The sequence below is a fragment of the Haliaeetus albicilla genome, chromosome 10 (genome assembly GCF_947461875.1).
Source record: "Haliaeetus albicilla chromosome 10, bHalAlb1.1, whole genome shotgun sequence".
Classification (NCBI taxonomy): Eukaryota; Metazoa; Chordata; class Aves; order Accipitriformes; family Accipitridae; genus Haliaeetus; species Haliaeetus albicilla.
In genome coordinates, this window is record NC_091492.1 from 31072535 (window position 1) to 31087836 (window position 15302).

Here is a 15302-nt window from a genome sequence, read left to right on the forward strand (position 1 = left end):
TGTGTCACCAGAACTACTGCTGCCTCCCAGTCAAACTTCCCACACTGGTCTCTAAAACTGCACTCCCTGCTTTTGCATGTTCAGTTTTCGTATCTGCAAGTGCATGAATAAGGGCTTGTTTGTATGCACAAAATTTACTATGACCATTTTTACAATTTGGGTTCAGGCAGAGAACTCTGTACCCATAGCAAAGCTCTGTCGCCATGGAAAACTGCCCAAAAGCATCTGATCCCAGTAATTAGGGGAAGGTTTTGTGAGGAACCTGTGGAAAGAGGTCCCTCACCCCATCTGACTCGCAGCTGGGGTTTCTCCCTGGCAGTTGAGACCGGTGATGTGAGAGGTTAGTTGAAAGTGGGAGCGGATTCCTGTGGGGCTTCACCAGCCAAATTCCTATCTAGCAAAAGGTTGCTACAGCAACTCTGAGCCTCCCGAGATACAGAAATTATTGTAATGGCTGCTGAAATGCCTCCCTACTGCTCTGAAGCAGGATAAGGAAAATCCTTCTCTTTGATACAGAATAGTTACCCACTGCCACACTTTTTACATGAGCTCGGTACAAGCGCCAGGTTTCCTGAACTTGCTCAGGAACCGATGGCTACCTTTCCCTCCAAAGCAATACATAGTTACTCATTTGCACGTAATCCATAGAAATAATAAACCTAAACACCACACAACAAGGACTACAGTTCCAACACTTTTTTCTCATGGAGACGGTAAAAGAAAAAACAAATCATATGACAAAAGTTAGTATACTACTGAGTGGGCTGAACAGAATATAGAAACCTCTATAAAGCCAAAATATGTATTTTCCAGACTAGAGTTTGTGGTTTTCAAAAACAACATAGCTACGAAAAAACAAACAAAGCAAAACAGGACAAAAACCCTCATGGCTTCTCAATGACTGTCCAGTACTTTTTTGGCTGTCTCCAGCCTGTGCATGTTTTCCTCTGGCATTTGGCCTGCTCACAGGTCGTTCAGTTCACTGGACCATGTAATAAATACCAGACAGAGAAGATGCTTTAGAGAGAACGGGAACACTTGTGACCTAAACAGGTCCTGAATCTAGAGTGGGGTGGACTGAGGATAATCAGAGCATAGAAACAGCAAATATCAGTGTACACCATAAGTAGTAAAACTTTCTCAAAATTGCTCCCATTTCCCTCCTTTTCACTTTTCAGCAACCCAGTTTGCTCTAGAAGCCAAATATGAAACCAGCAGAATCAATTACCTGAAGTAGTACCTGTGCTTACCTGAAATAACTGGATGACTTTTAAAATTATTTCTTTAAAAAAGAAGTCACAACTTTTGTACAGCTGCTCAATTTAAAACTGAGCATAGCATTTTGGCCACAACAAAAAGGATCAAATTCCCCTGGGTATAAATCCAGTAAAATTGACACAGTTACCTCCCGGCTGAATTTGGCCCAACATGCCTAGAACATCCTTTGGGATTGTTCAGTTCAAAATATTGCACTAATCCAATCTCCTGCAGTTGCCAAATACCATAATGGTTGGTGTCAGTATGCGGCATTTTTTTGACACAAGCTTGGTCTCTTGTTAATAGAGTATTTCATTGGTTTCTTACCTTTCTCCAAGTCTATGGGCTTTTGGTTTAACTCTGAAAAGCTTGAGAACAAACTGTGCTCTCAGTATGTCAAAATATCTTGCTCAAGTCAGAGAAAAATTTTTTTTTACTACCCTCAGTTTAGTGTCTACTGTGAAGATGATTCTCAAAGCTCAAGAAAAGCATATAATGTTTAAAACAAAACATTTGTTAACTAAGGATTTCCTGGATTTTTATGCTTTCTTATTTATACTATGTCCTGGACCTTGTGAAATCATTGTTTAACTTCCAGTATTATTTATGGAAGCCAGCCTGTTGCTGTTTCCAGATCTTAGAGAAATTTCAGTTTGCAGTTTCAGTACCAGGTGCATAGTCCTGGCTTAAATTAACCAACTAAAAAGTAACATACAGGAAGTATTTAACCCTCTCACACCCCGTCTGCATCTTCACAGGTAGGATCTTTTTCTACCTCTACGCTATCTCATTAGAGTCGGGTTCCCGAGTCCTGAAAGCTTATCTTCTGTGACAATTTAGAATTTGGAACTGCACAGCCTTTTCAGTGCAGCAGAGGTGAATACTAGTTTTGGAGCATTCCATTGTGCACAGAGAGGGATTTGAAATATTACCCTCTCAGTTATCAATACAAAAGACTGGATGCCTAAGCACGGAAATAGATTTTAGGAAATTAACAATTTTTATAAGGCTTTGCATGCTGCCACTATTGATCAAAACTCTTCAATCCACAATAGAAAGAAGCAGACAAGGCACAATGATTTAGCACACTGGATCCAACTTCTGTGCTGTTCGTGAGACTACTCTGACTTACAACCATGGTGAAAAAATCAGCTTAAAGTGTAACCCTCCTCAGCATATGGGCCCTGGATTTGCATGCTGTAGCATTATGTGCTACCATTCACAGCTGCATAAACTAAGTGCAAAGTAGTTTTAAAATGTTAGCAAATCAGAAATCAACACTTTACATGCATTTTGCATAAGTAGAAATGACCATGCACATGGAACAAGGCAATACAGAATCCGATCGACGAAGTTTAGGTGACCGCTGTCTAAGCAAGGTTGTTAACGGTTGCACAATATGGAGTATTAATGAATAGAAAAGGATGAGAGAGAGCAATAATAAGTACTTTATTTAAAACTCTGTTCAGGTGCTCCCTTACCTTACAGTCCTCTTGTCTGACACCTATAGCTTTATGTCACATGACAGACACGGCATCATTGCTTAGGCTTCAACATCACACCAACATCAGTTACAGCCACTCAGGAGTCTCCTAGGATGACAAATAAAGGTTACAATCTGATGATGACCCATCTGGATGTTAGTACGATGGAACATCATCGTTTTCAAATGCTTTTTTGAAAACCTGGGGAAGTACATCCCAAAAGTCTTTATTTAAAAGAGAAAGTATTAAGACTGCAAAATCAAGCATGCACTGAAATTAGAAAATTTCAGGGTTAGAAAAAGAAGCCAGGAATCATGTAATTAAAGATTACTTTAGGGCATATACGTGGAAAGGCAACCTTTATTCTGGCATTTTCTAACTTCAGTGTGCTTGCAAATTATTCATATTTTGGCAAAGATTTTGTATATGTAAAATGTATATATTATATATAGAACTGAATTAATCTCTGATATATTTTTGCTTCATAAATACAGTTTCCTGTTTCCATGCTAGAATCTACAGCATTAACATATTCAGATGCTAGTTGCAGGATTTATTCACTTCTTGATAATCCAAAGGCTGAGCCTGGGCGTGCTCAGCCTCTCCAAATTTCAGTCTTATCTAGCACTTTTTCCTAAGCCACCCAGATAAATTATCTCAATGTCCTGAAGTAAAGTGATGCTCTTGTCCAGGGGCTCTGGATTGCTCCAATTTTTTTTTTTTTCTTCATCTGCCACACAATTATGAGCTCAAGCATTAAGACCGATGAACAGAAAATTTTTCTATTTCACTAACTTAATTTCTCAAAAATATATAATGCTGTACCAAGAATTTCTAAATAAAAGAAGTACCTTTAAAAACACTGCTTTAGCAAGAGCGTGGCCAATTTATTTTGGTGTGCAACAAGCCACATAAAGGCCAACACAGTGAATCTGAAAATAATCTCTATGTAGAATTAGAAAAGTGGAAGAAAGACTGGAGAAAGAGACCCACTAATTCATCTTCTTGCAAATCACGTAAGAATGTGACATAATCATTTGCACTTGAACAGATTATTTTGTTCTCCAGAAGAAAGAAAGAAAAAAGTTTCTATAAATTTTTCCAATAAATTTTTGAAAAATCCTTTGAGCTAATAAATTACAAAAGAAAAAAGAACATATTTAACTTTTATTGCATTCAAATTTTGAATTATACACATAGTTCATTTTCATTCATGTCCTCTTTCAGTAATATAAATGTTCTGCAAAAGCAGCGAAACTGCTTTTTGTTGCTCTGTTACTGTTCATTACCTCAAAGCCCTTTAAGTGGAAGTAAGTTTCTCTGTGTATTACACAAACACTTCAGTCCCATTTAATTCAGTGAAAACTGAGGCACACAGTCAGGCATTGAGGCTTCTGTTAAACCTGAGAGCAAAGCACAGAGCCTTCAGTATTCCATCTGCACACCCATTCCTTAGCCTTCTTCCTCCTTTCTTCTTTCCTGCATATGTATGCTTTCAGAACAACAACAACAAAAAGGTAGGCAATGCACTAAGCATCCTTTGACATGCTTAGAGAACTAATGTGTCCACAGACCACAGAAATCATATATTCAAGATGCAAAGAACACTAAACATGTTAGGATCAGGAAATCCTGATTTCCTCCATTGAGAGGTTAATGAAAGATAATTGTGTACATTTGCTGTTTGTTACTCAAATATCACTTCTTTATGACAATATGCATTACTTAATCTGCAAAGGTCAATGAACTACTCTTTAGTTCCTTCCAAATGCCTGTGCAATGAACTTTGCCATTTTTAATATAGATTTCTCAGCAACAAACTGGTGGTACAGGTTTGAGGCTTAGAATGCCTCTCAACCTGAAAATACCTTTCATCACAATGTATTTCTAACGCTACCCATATAGCTTTATAACTGTCAGACCTAAGCAGAGACTTCTCTGTAGTGTTCATTCACAATTTGCACAGAACCTAGCACAAGCTAAGCACATAAGGAGTTCAGTTATTGATTTTTTTAATCCTTTTGCAATATAAACAATTAGCCAATGTATTGAACCTGAACACAAATGCAGAAATTTAGGAAAACTGAGATACGCTATCAATCACCTGAAGTGTGACAATGGTTAATAGGAGTTTGGATGGCCAACTTACTCTGCATTGTCAGTTGCATCACTTAAAAAAAGAGGACCTAAGGTGGAAATGTTGCAGGTCAACAGCTTGTCAAAACTGCATAAATGCATAGAGAATGGTATGAAGCAAGCCAGTCCTAATCCTGTGAGCTAAGCTACACAGCTGCTGACTCCCCTTTTCACCCATGGGGTGCTCCACTGAAACCAGGCATGTTTGTATGGATACTGACACAGCCTTCAGGTTTGGGGGCTATATTCTGAACCAGTGCAGATAGTTTGAATAGCAGTAGAAATCTCCATGCAGGAGCAGGACAGCAGGGTTTAACTTAGCAGGTAGTGGAATGCACAAGCACAGCACAGAGACAAGACTGGGGAATTAGGCTGCTGGCAAGTAGCAGCTGAAAGCTGATTGAATACAACAGATTGGGCTTTCATACTGGACAGACAGGCAGCAGCTATTTAAATGGAGTATTAACAGTTTTGCTCTTAATTATTTCCAAACCCTCCAGCTAATGCAAACTCAGTATGACATGTATTTTGGCCTCAATTAATTTTTTGCTGCTTCTGTATGAATCCAGTTAAAAGAAAGCTGAATGGTTTGTTGAGAATTTCTGCCTATTTAAATCATCCTTGTAAGTGCTTGGCTTCTTTCTTCAAACAGCTGTCATGTAAGTAACTGGATATATACCTCACAAAAATGTTCACTTTCTCCATTTCAAGTGGAATTTCTTTCTGAAATGACACTGCCCTGCAAGCCAACAAATGGTCATCATTCTGGCCCAGTGGCAGGTGGAAGGCCATGAACCTCCAGAGCTAAAAGTGGAAACTTTATGCCTTCAGAAAAGGGAGATTCCTATCTTGCCAGTTAGGTATCATTTACTTTTTGGTCTGGGAGGATCTGAGATTGTGGCATTTCTATGTATAGTACAGCTTTTTCTAGAATTTTCTCAAAGGATATTACTTCGAAGTTTTATCTCAGGTACTTACATATTTAGTCACATGAAAGCCACAACAGCTGGTTTACACCTCAAAGAATAAACAATTACTAATAAAAATGTCAAACCTCTCCCAAACATCTCTGAAATAAGAGAATGACCTTCCAAAACATGTTTCAGCAGGCTGTTTTAATGCAGCTACTTCCAAAAGTGAGCACTTGAGCTTTGTTTTCATATCTGTATTTTCTATACATCCTCCTTGATACTCTCTTTGTATAAAGTACCTGGGATCTCTCATCAATACTAATTCAGTATGGATCCAGGGTAGACACACAATAGCACTTGTGACAAATGGGACAGAATGTACTGTATGACATTTATTCAGCTTATGAGAGGACAGACACATAAAGATTCTAGCAGCATCAAGTAAAAAGGTTCATGTAGACAACATGTTCTAGCGTAAACATTACTGACAGGCACAAAGCCAACCCATCAAAAAATCTGATACATCTTTTACTGTCATGGTGAATTTATAGCCCAAGATTTGTATACTCCCTTCATAAAAAAAACACCTTCAATGTCTGCTTTTTATTTCATCATAGGAAAGGAAGAATGTCCTCTCACCAAACTGAAGTGAGAATGAATTTAACTGAGCCTCTTTCCTAATCAGAATAATTGAATTGATTCTTCTTTGAGCCAAAACAGCTAAAAAGGAAACTACTGGTACTGCTTCGGTTTACAATGGTCTTCAGGCCTCTTTTTTGGATGATTCAGAAGGAATTAAAATGTACAGAACCGTAACAAATGACAATCTCATATATATCAGCCAGGATCAAACAAAAGGATTAACTGGAAAGTCATGGTTTCAGGTGGCGACCACAGCTTTTCAAGCCAAAATTATAAATGTATAGGAGATAAGGGATTTAATCAAAAAGTTGGACATAGCATTTAGTAACAGTTGAGATGAGTTGCATACATCTCTAGTCACATGGAAAGATACAGGTCTTTCCTATCAGTCAAGATGTCTGTAAAGAATGAAGAAACATCGAAGCAATAGAAGTTGTTAATGGCTCCAGCACATCATATTCAGCACAAAATGGCTATAAAATGCCCAGTTTTAATATTTTGAGGCCTTAACAGGTGTCACAATGTAGAACCACCCTAAACTTGTCTCAACGTACAAGAATATTGAATGCTGCAAGTTTTCTTATAGATGATGAGCATCCACAGGCTTTGACAGAATACCTACCAGATTACCATGGCTCGGTAAGTGTGGACATTTTGAAAAAAGTGGTCCTTGCCTTTAAAGGTCTGTCTAAGCAGCGGAGATCTTCCAGCTTTGCAGAGCAGTATGGAGTTCTGCACAGCAAATATGAATTAGCAAATCCACTTATCCCTTCCTACAGTTGTCATAAACAGGTGCTACATGAATACAGGCCAGAAACAATTCATGTCTTTACCATTCTCAATGAGATTTTCATTCATCTTTCTTCTTGGTCTTTTCTGTGACATTTGAAATGTGAAAACTCTTGTATGTGCAAGGTAATCAAGTTCACATTTGGGAATGGTACATGAACTCAACGTACTGCCCTGAGGCTCAGGCCTGAAGGAATTTCAACTGTGCAGAGATGGAATATGCAAAGACAGAAATTCGAGGAACATAGTGACATTACTAACTGTGAGAATAGATGGTCACTATTGGATTGATAAAAATAGCATGGGGAGGTAGAGGTGCATGTAAAATGATATGATTTGGAATGATGGTGCTTCATACTCCTTTTGCACAGGTGTAAAGAGCTACACAAGCATTGTTCTAGTTCAGTGCTGCCATAAACTCCCCAGACAAAGGCAGCACCAACCAGTACAGCAGAGCCAAGCCAATGTGGGGTAGCAACAATGCTTGCTGTATTCTTTCAGTGACTGCTGCAAAATTTCTGGCTGCCACACCTAAATTATTCCTGGAATACCTGGTGCTCCTCCTCCACCTCCTGCATGGCTGATTGAAACTACAACCTGTGTCTAATTTTGCAGCTAGTCTCAACATGTACAGTAAACAGTCCAAAGCATTCCTGGCACAGTGGAGCAGACGTGAGCAAGAATTGTCTTTTAGCATTTGCTATCCAAAACAGACAGAATATATTTTCCAGTTATGAATTCTGGATTAAAGTTATGAACTACAGATAGACAGTTTGTACCTTTACCTTCCATTTCAGCTACAGATATGAAACAGATTCTTGAATTTGCAGTCAGAACAAGGTAGGACAATGTCTGCTAATGCTTTTGCTTTCTGTTTGCAGACACTGGAAAAGAAAATCTGTTTTCTCCATAGTGGAGCAAGTTTTAATCCAAGCTTCATTTCACTACTCCATTGAAGGGAACATTACACAATTGTGTCCAAAAAGCACAATTTGGTATTGCATGTTTTTCACATTTTCTGTGCTATAAACAAGAAAATCAGATTATTTCATTTTTCATTTTATTTCATCATCCTCTCATACCTCATCTTTATCTGTCTGCATATCACTATATTGTCTTTGAATGTTGTTGCCAAATGCAGTTATTTTTATTGTACAAATAGGGCACAGAGAGATAAAATGCTTATCCACATGGGCCAGTGTTAGAGTGAGAACTGAGGGTTTCTTTAATTCTAATTCACTGTTCATTAACAGAAAATGCAGAATCTTCATCTACTATCCACTTGGATTTAAAACCTTATTTTGCCCAGTTCAAAGATACTGTATTATGTCTCCAGCTGGCTTTTTCTTAGAGCTATACAGCTGGAGTACAAAAATGTTCTGAAATGTCCCAACTGAATTTCAAATGAATATCAGAAATAGACAAGGATATACATGATACATGCAGAATATGTATCTAGGGAAATCACAGAAGATCTAGTTTCCACTAGTTGGTTATACATAAATTATTTAGGCAATCTTAGTAAGCCTGTTGATTAGCTGGAGGCAAAGATATCTATTTTAGGTGTACTTAGGGTCAGGATTAACTCATGAAACTTGGATGGCATTGCCCATGAAACAGCTAGAATCATTCTAGCAACCTCATTCAAAAATTAGGTAGTTTCCTTTTTTTATCACTTCTTAATTTTTTTTTTTCAGTTTTCCTTAACAAAGAGGACAAGATTTCTGAAAATCATGTGATAAATGTCTTACAAAACTACGCTAGAAACTATTTAGGGTGACTGAAGAAGAATCAGGACTGGGAGCCAGGAGACTATTTCTATTTCTATTTCTGGTTCTGCCACAGAGTGTGTGACTATGACTTTGAACCTCAGCTCCCGTTTTTGTGAAACAGGGATGATAATACTTACTGTTCTCTCAGGGATATTGTATAATATCATTTTCATTAAGATTTATGAAATGCTTGAGATCCTTGATTAGAAGTTGCAAATGCAAATTATTAATCAAGTAACAGTAATCACACTGTCATCACTATTACTACTATTATTATTATTAATGTTTGTTAATGTTATTAATATTAAATTATAAGTTCAATTGTTCTCATAAAAAGTCCAACCTCCACATAGCAGGAAGATCATTGTAGCTCACTTCTAGGAATAAGAATGCTGCTGGTATAGTTTCAACATGGGAGTGGAAAAGAATTCTTTAAGTTCTCCATCTGAGCAATTGTAGGTGGTAAAAATGAATATCTTTTCAATAATGCTTTGTGACATAGGAGCAGAAGCAGCTTTAAGAGCTTAGCAGTAGTTTTAAAATATGACTCAGGAGAGGTTTTCTTTTTCTAACAAAACTTTGGGGGGGGGGGGATGACACATGACACACCAAAAAAACCCAAAAGCACCCAGGAGTTAAACAATTTTTTAGAAATCCAGAACCTTGAAACAGAACAAGTATTGCAGGTCAGGATAATTTGAGTTCACATGCAACACCACTGACATATAAGAAATCTATGCATAAACAACAGAGAAAACCAGATCTCTCATATTGGAAGCCTCGAGCTCTGACAGATTAATTGTAAGAATTTTTGTTCTGTGAGTGACCAAAAACTACCACAGGTAATTTGGGAGGTTAAAGCCCCATCAAAAAATCTATAATTTTCGTGAAATACCTATATAGATTGTATTGAATGGTAGAAATGAGGTAAGGAAGCGGAAACATGGAAGATCAATATAGCATTTATTCTACTAAAGGAAAGTGTGTTCTGATTTGGTTAGAGTCACATTAATAGAGAATGAAGACAGTCCAGCAGTTACTCTTTTTCTCCTGAACAGCCCATGTTAGGAAGCAGGTGTGAAGACCTTAAGAAAGATAGGGGAAGGTGACAGACACAGTGTAATTGCACCCATTAATCTTACCACAGAAATACTGACTTTTAAAAAACAAAACCCATGTGGATTGTGGGTTACATGGATTTCTGATGGTTCAGACTGGAAGAATTTAACTGGTAAACCAAACAGAGCATGTGGTTTCAATCCCTCATTTTGTCTTATTTCATGAGAGAAAAAAATTCAACATAAACCAATTTTTTATTAAATAGAATTTTGGAAAATCTGTTTAATATACCACATAACCAATAAAAGAGTTTGATGGTATACGATAATTTTATCAATGTCTGAAAACTGAAGTGTGTTACTTCACTATGTTACTAATAACTATCTGTAAGTTTGGAGGAAATCATCCATAAGAAACACAGAAAGTAACTTCAGCTTGTGTCGCATCACAAAATGTCACAAGTCTAATAAAAGTGGTAGTTATGTGTCATTAGTCTCAAACAATGGCTGAAAATGAAGTAATCTCCATGACTAAGAAAAGCTTTTCAATCTTACATTATTGCTACTCACCTACATGGAGTGCATCTGGATGTCTTCCTTTCAATCTTGAAAAGTCAGAGAGAGTGTGACTTTTCATTGTGTTTCAGTAAATACATAAAATGGCAGACATTCGTTGCATGGTGGAACTGTTCATGGTACAGTACTATAACACTGAAAAAAAGGAAATATATATTTTATGCCACCTTGATTACATCTTCTGAGAGGGTCAAGAGATGAAAAAAGAAAAAAAAGTTTTAAAAACAAGTAATTCAGATGATTCGCTTTAACCAAAGAGTCTTACTGTACAAAGCCTAAGTAAATAGAAGGTGAAAAGATAAAAAACTGGCATTACTGAGCTACATTCCGGTTGTCATTGCTGCTCTCAGATGAATATAAACATCAACATGTACAGACCAATAAAAACATATGAAAAGTGTTGCTGTTTACGGACTTTTCTTGGACATTCTTTACTTCATCCATCCTATCACAGACAGGATCATGCGAAGCACTGTGGATGAGTACAATCCACTCTGTTTTGCTTTCAGTGTACAACACTTTGGTTCCATCCCCATAAATATCTATGAAGCAGGAAAAGAATTTGAATTGATAGTGCCCCTAGAGAGGGATACAATAGTACTATTAATCTACAGTAATTATTGCCCTACCTTGTAGCTGGTAGTTTCTAGGACTTGTCATTAGCCTGCTAAGTACCAGGCTAGCTCACCTGAACCTGACTAATATAAACCAGCATGCATTACATGTTGAAGAGTGCAAGGTAAACTCTAAATGTTATGTTAGCATTTCTGGTTCTAACATACTTAAGAATCACAAAAAGAAACTATCCAAAATAATTACCTGAAGTTTTAACACTGTAAGAAACGAGGCTGTGTTGTGTGTTTATGTGTCCAACTTCAAATTGTTACTGTTCTCTTGACCAATATCTTCAAAACTGAAGCAACTTCTTTGCTCCGGAAGTGGTGGCCCATGTCCTATAGCAAAGTAATTCAACTTTCATTGCACTATTAAATTCTACAGGTAAGTACTATATAGTATGATCACAGCTATGACATCCCAATTAGCCATCAACCTGTTACAGATATAAAATGTAGGGCAATTTTATAACACCTTAAAAACAACAGACTCTGCCATTTTATAAATATTGTGCCAGACCACACAGCCCCCTACAAGCTTGTTAGTATCCTTTCTAGAGAGAGCAAAATTGAGACCCAGAAGCACACAAGGGATATTTACACAGGAACAAATGGCAGCTAGCTGCCAAATTAATCAGAATTAGACCTTAATTAGATGGAAAATTGAGGTCAGGATGAGATAAGAATTCAAATCTCGTGGGCACCAACCAGTGCTTTATTTCTAAAGTTGTTGTGCATTTTTAAGATAGCAGTCAAGCTGATTTCCCTTTAAGAGAAATGACTTGGCCATCACATAAGGATAAATTATTTTTTCAGATATGCATGATGGATCTTGGTTCTGATGTAATGTTGCTCTCTCCCATACTTCTAGATCTCCTATTGATGTCAGCATGGGATAGGCAGAAAGATTTTTCCAAACAAGGAAATGGAGATTATTGTGGCAAATACTCTAATGGAGTCTTCAGTGACAAACCAAGTGACTATCAGTAGGATACAGAAATAAAAGAAGAAATCTACCAAGCCAAACTGTGATCTCTTATAGTTACTGTCACCGAGATCAGAATCTGTCTCACTGCCTCTTTTACACTACCAAAGCAGCAAGCAGCTGCTTTGTGCAGAAACAGTGATCCAGTTCTAGAAATCTCCCAGCAGCAACACTATCCTTTGTATTCACAGTCTCTCGGTCTCAGTGGAAGTCAAATTCTACCTGCTGCTGATACAGGAACACATATTGACTAGGAATAAAAATGATTCAGAACAAACTCAGATTATCTTAATTATCAAAATTCAAACTCATATTTTAACACTGATTTTTCTACTGGGTTTGTGTAACTTTCATCTCAGTATTTTTTGCATTTTGCTGTTTAAGCTATAAGCTTCTTAAAGGGGGAGAGGGGGAAAAAAACCCTTGACATAATACCATGAAATCAAAGAGCAAGCTGACTGGAAAAAACAGTTACTATATTTAAACTGCATTATCCTATGACAGAACTGCAGTTTTAAAACCTTTCCACTTTGATACAGCACTTTTGCAGTATTTTAATATGTCTTAGTAGATTTCAAGTGGCTGAAACATTTTAATAACCACAATTTAAGAGGAATAAAATAGTACCGTAGGAGGAAGAAACAATGCCCCCATTTGTCACTCATGAAGACTTGTATTTTAAATCAGCTGGGGTAATAAGAGCAATGAGTTTGGTGGTCTCAACCTAAGCCCCATTAGGCAATTAGCCAGTCTGCAAAAATCATGACATAATTTGGCACAGTTAAGCAGAATATTATACTTTTGTCTATGACCACTGAAAGAGATCCAGGCCTGAAATAGGAAGGCTACTGCAGGTCAGCATTCAGGTGTATTGGCTCAACAAACTGGCATTTTGTGTAGTGCCCTTCTGTGCTGCATTTAGCTCCAGTAAAATCTATTAATCTTCTTTGAAAATTGAGCTACAAAACATATGGTTTTGTGTACAGCAAGAGACACTTCACATTATGACCAGTAACTCTACTGTGAATCTGCTTTGCAGCAATAGGGGTGACTTAATGTTATTGCAATTTGAAGGAAAGCATCCTGCAGTCTTCTCTCAGGCCAAATTCCCATTTACTTCAATTAGTAAGCATTACAGGAACTGTTTTAATGCTGCTGCCTGACATGTTGGCTGCTTCTTCTAATATATTACAGTGAAAAAAAGATGGTAAGCCAAATGTATGAATGGTATACTTCCATTATGTGAATGGAATTTCATCAAGGCCAAAGCTGGCCCATTTTGTTGTGTTTCTTTCCAAGGTACCACTCTAAGGTGTTCCACTCTAAAAACAAACTGCAACTTCACTTTGCAGCAGCAAAATAAATTGTTTTCCTTCTTCCTTAAAGATGGAGAATGTAAAGCTATCTGAACCTGCTGGAAGTATTAATCACCTGGAAGCTTTCACTGGCTTGCGTTGCTTAAGGCAGAGCTGAGGTGCCATCATTCTGATTTGGGTCAAGATAACCATCTTCTCTGAGAGACAAGACAAATTTCATAGGCAACCTTATGAATCCTTGTATAGCGATGGGAAATAACACTGATTTCAATAAACAATTCTAAATTTGTATGATATCAAGTGATGCCCAAATTAGCAGGTACTGCTTCTGCTGCATTAGCTACATGGATATTTGTAGTTCATTCTGCACTATGCTGTCTAGACCAAGCATTGTATCTGCAAATGTTTTTCAACTGTGCAGCTCTCAGAAGATCTTTAATGATTTGGAGGGTATCACCTGCAAAGAAATCTTCACTGGTCAGCTAGCATTGGTCTTGCACATCTGTGGAAAGACAGGGAAGCAACTGTGAAGGAAATGCAGATTTTATCCTGCTCTGGAAGACAAAGACCTGTAGAACACTCCTTAATTCAGTCATTCTTCTCTCAAAATTCACTGAGCCATAACAGAACACAGGACAGAAATAAACACAGGCAGAGGACTATGCTTTCAGGTTCTTTCCAGATTTTATGTAGGGTCTACATTCACAAGATGGAAAAAAGGAGGAAGATTCAAGTCCTCTATTCTTAATGGATGAGAGAGAAACAATGGAAGTGGAGTTGTCAAACTGTAGCTGAACTAGTGAAGCCCAGAGGATGCCAAGAGTTCCCCAGGATTCACTAGAACGCAAAGTCTGTTTGCTTTACTAGCAGCATTTCTGCCTGTTAACAAGTTAGACTGAAAGGACACCGTATCTACTTTATTATACACTCTGCCAAGCACTAATTGCCCATGCCATGGTTCTGGTACGCTTAAAATAATTTTCCATAAGCCTTTTTGGAAACAGGCACAAAAAGGAAACCAACAATGAAATACAAAGCATATCACAGGGAGAAATAATATGAAATATGACCCCGGGTTCTTTCTAATACCAGTTTATTTTAAAAATTGCTACTGATGCTTAATTGCACTGCTCTTTTACAACATTTAAAAGTAATAGTTAAAAATATAAGAAAATAAAAAGCAGGACTTTCAAGTCCTTTACAGGTGCTCTTGTATATGAAGGCTAGTAAAATATGCTTGTGTGTAAAAACATTGCTGTGGTAAATGTATTTTTACAAAAAGCTTACATATAAAGCAGGCTGTGTTAAGGCGGTAGAAGGGAAGGAACTACTCGTACAGACGTACTCTGCTGTTAGTGAAATATGTTAATTCAAATAGCTGGCCTTATTCTGTATATGATTGTGGAAATTAGGTATTTTTTCATGTTGCATATGCACATAATATGGGGACTGACAGAGTGTATCATGCAGAGGTGTCTGAAGACAGAGGTGCATACGTACACACTTGTGTGTTAGAGGATGCTGAAAACTTCAGCGTGGGTTAGGTGGGCCTGTGACAAGCATCGATCAGTGGTTTTGTTGGCACTGAGTGCATATTTTCGAAGACATACTGTTTTGTAAGAGTATTAATTTTGGATGTATGTGCACCTCGTAACCAGTTATGTTTTGGGGATGATGGGATCATGTGTTCATGCAGTATCAAGAAAAGTATTAAAACCAGGTAAGAAACTTTCAGTAAACTATATAAACTATATAAACCTGT

General features: G+C 37.5%; 1 protein-coding gene across 3 annotated transcripts in view; it reads left to right on the top strand.

The window, feature by feature from the left end:
* The window catches only part of IFT81 (intraflagellar transport 81), a 71220-nt gene extending 60193 nt beyond the window's left edge, over positions 1-11027 (top strand). Inside the window, exon 19 of one of the 3 annotated variants that reach the window (XM_069794760.1) lies at positions 6406-11027. The gene's annotated coding sequence lies outside the window, so the exon portion shown is untranslated. The remainder of the gene's footprint in view (positions 1-6405) is intronic. The other 2 variants (XM_069794761.1, XM_069794762.1) reach the window with 2 other exon arrangements.
* Positions 11028-15302: the final 4275 nt, after the last annotated feature.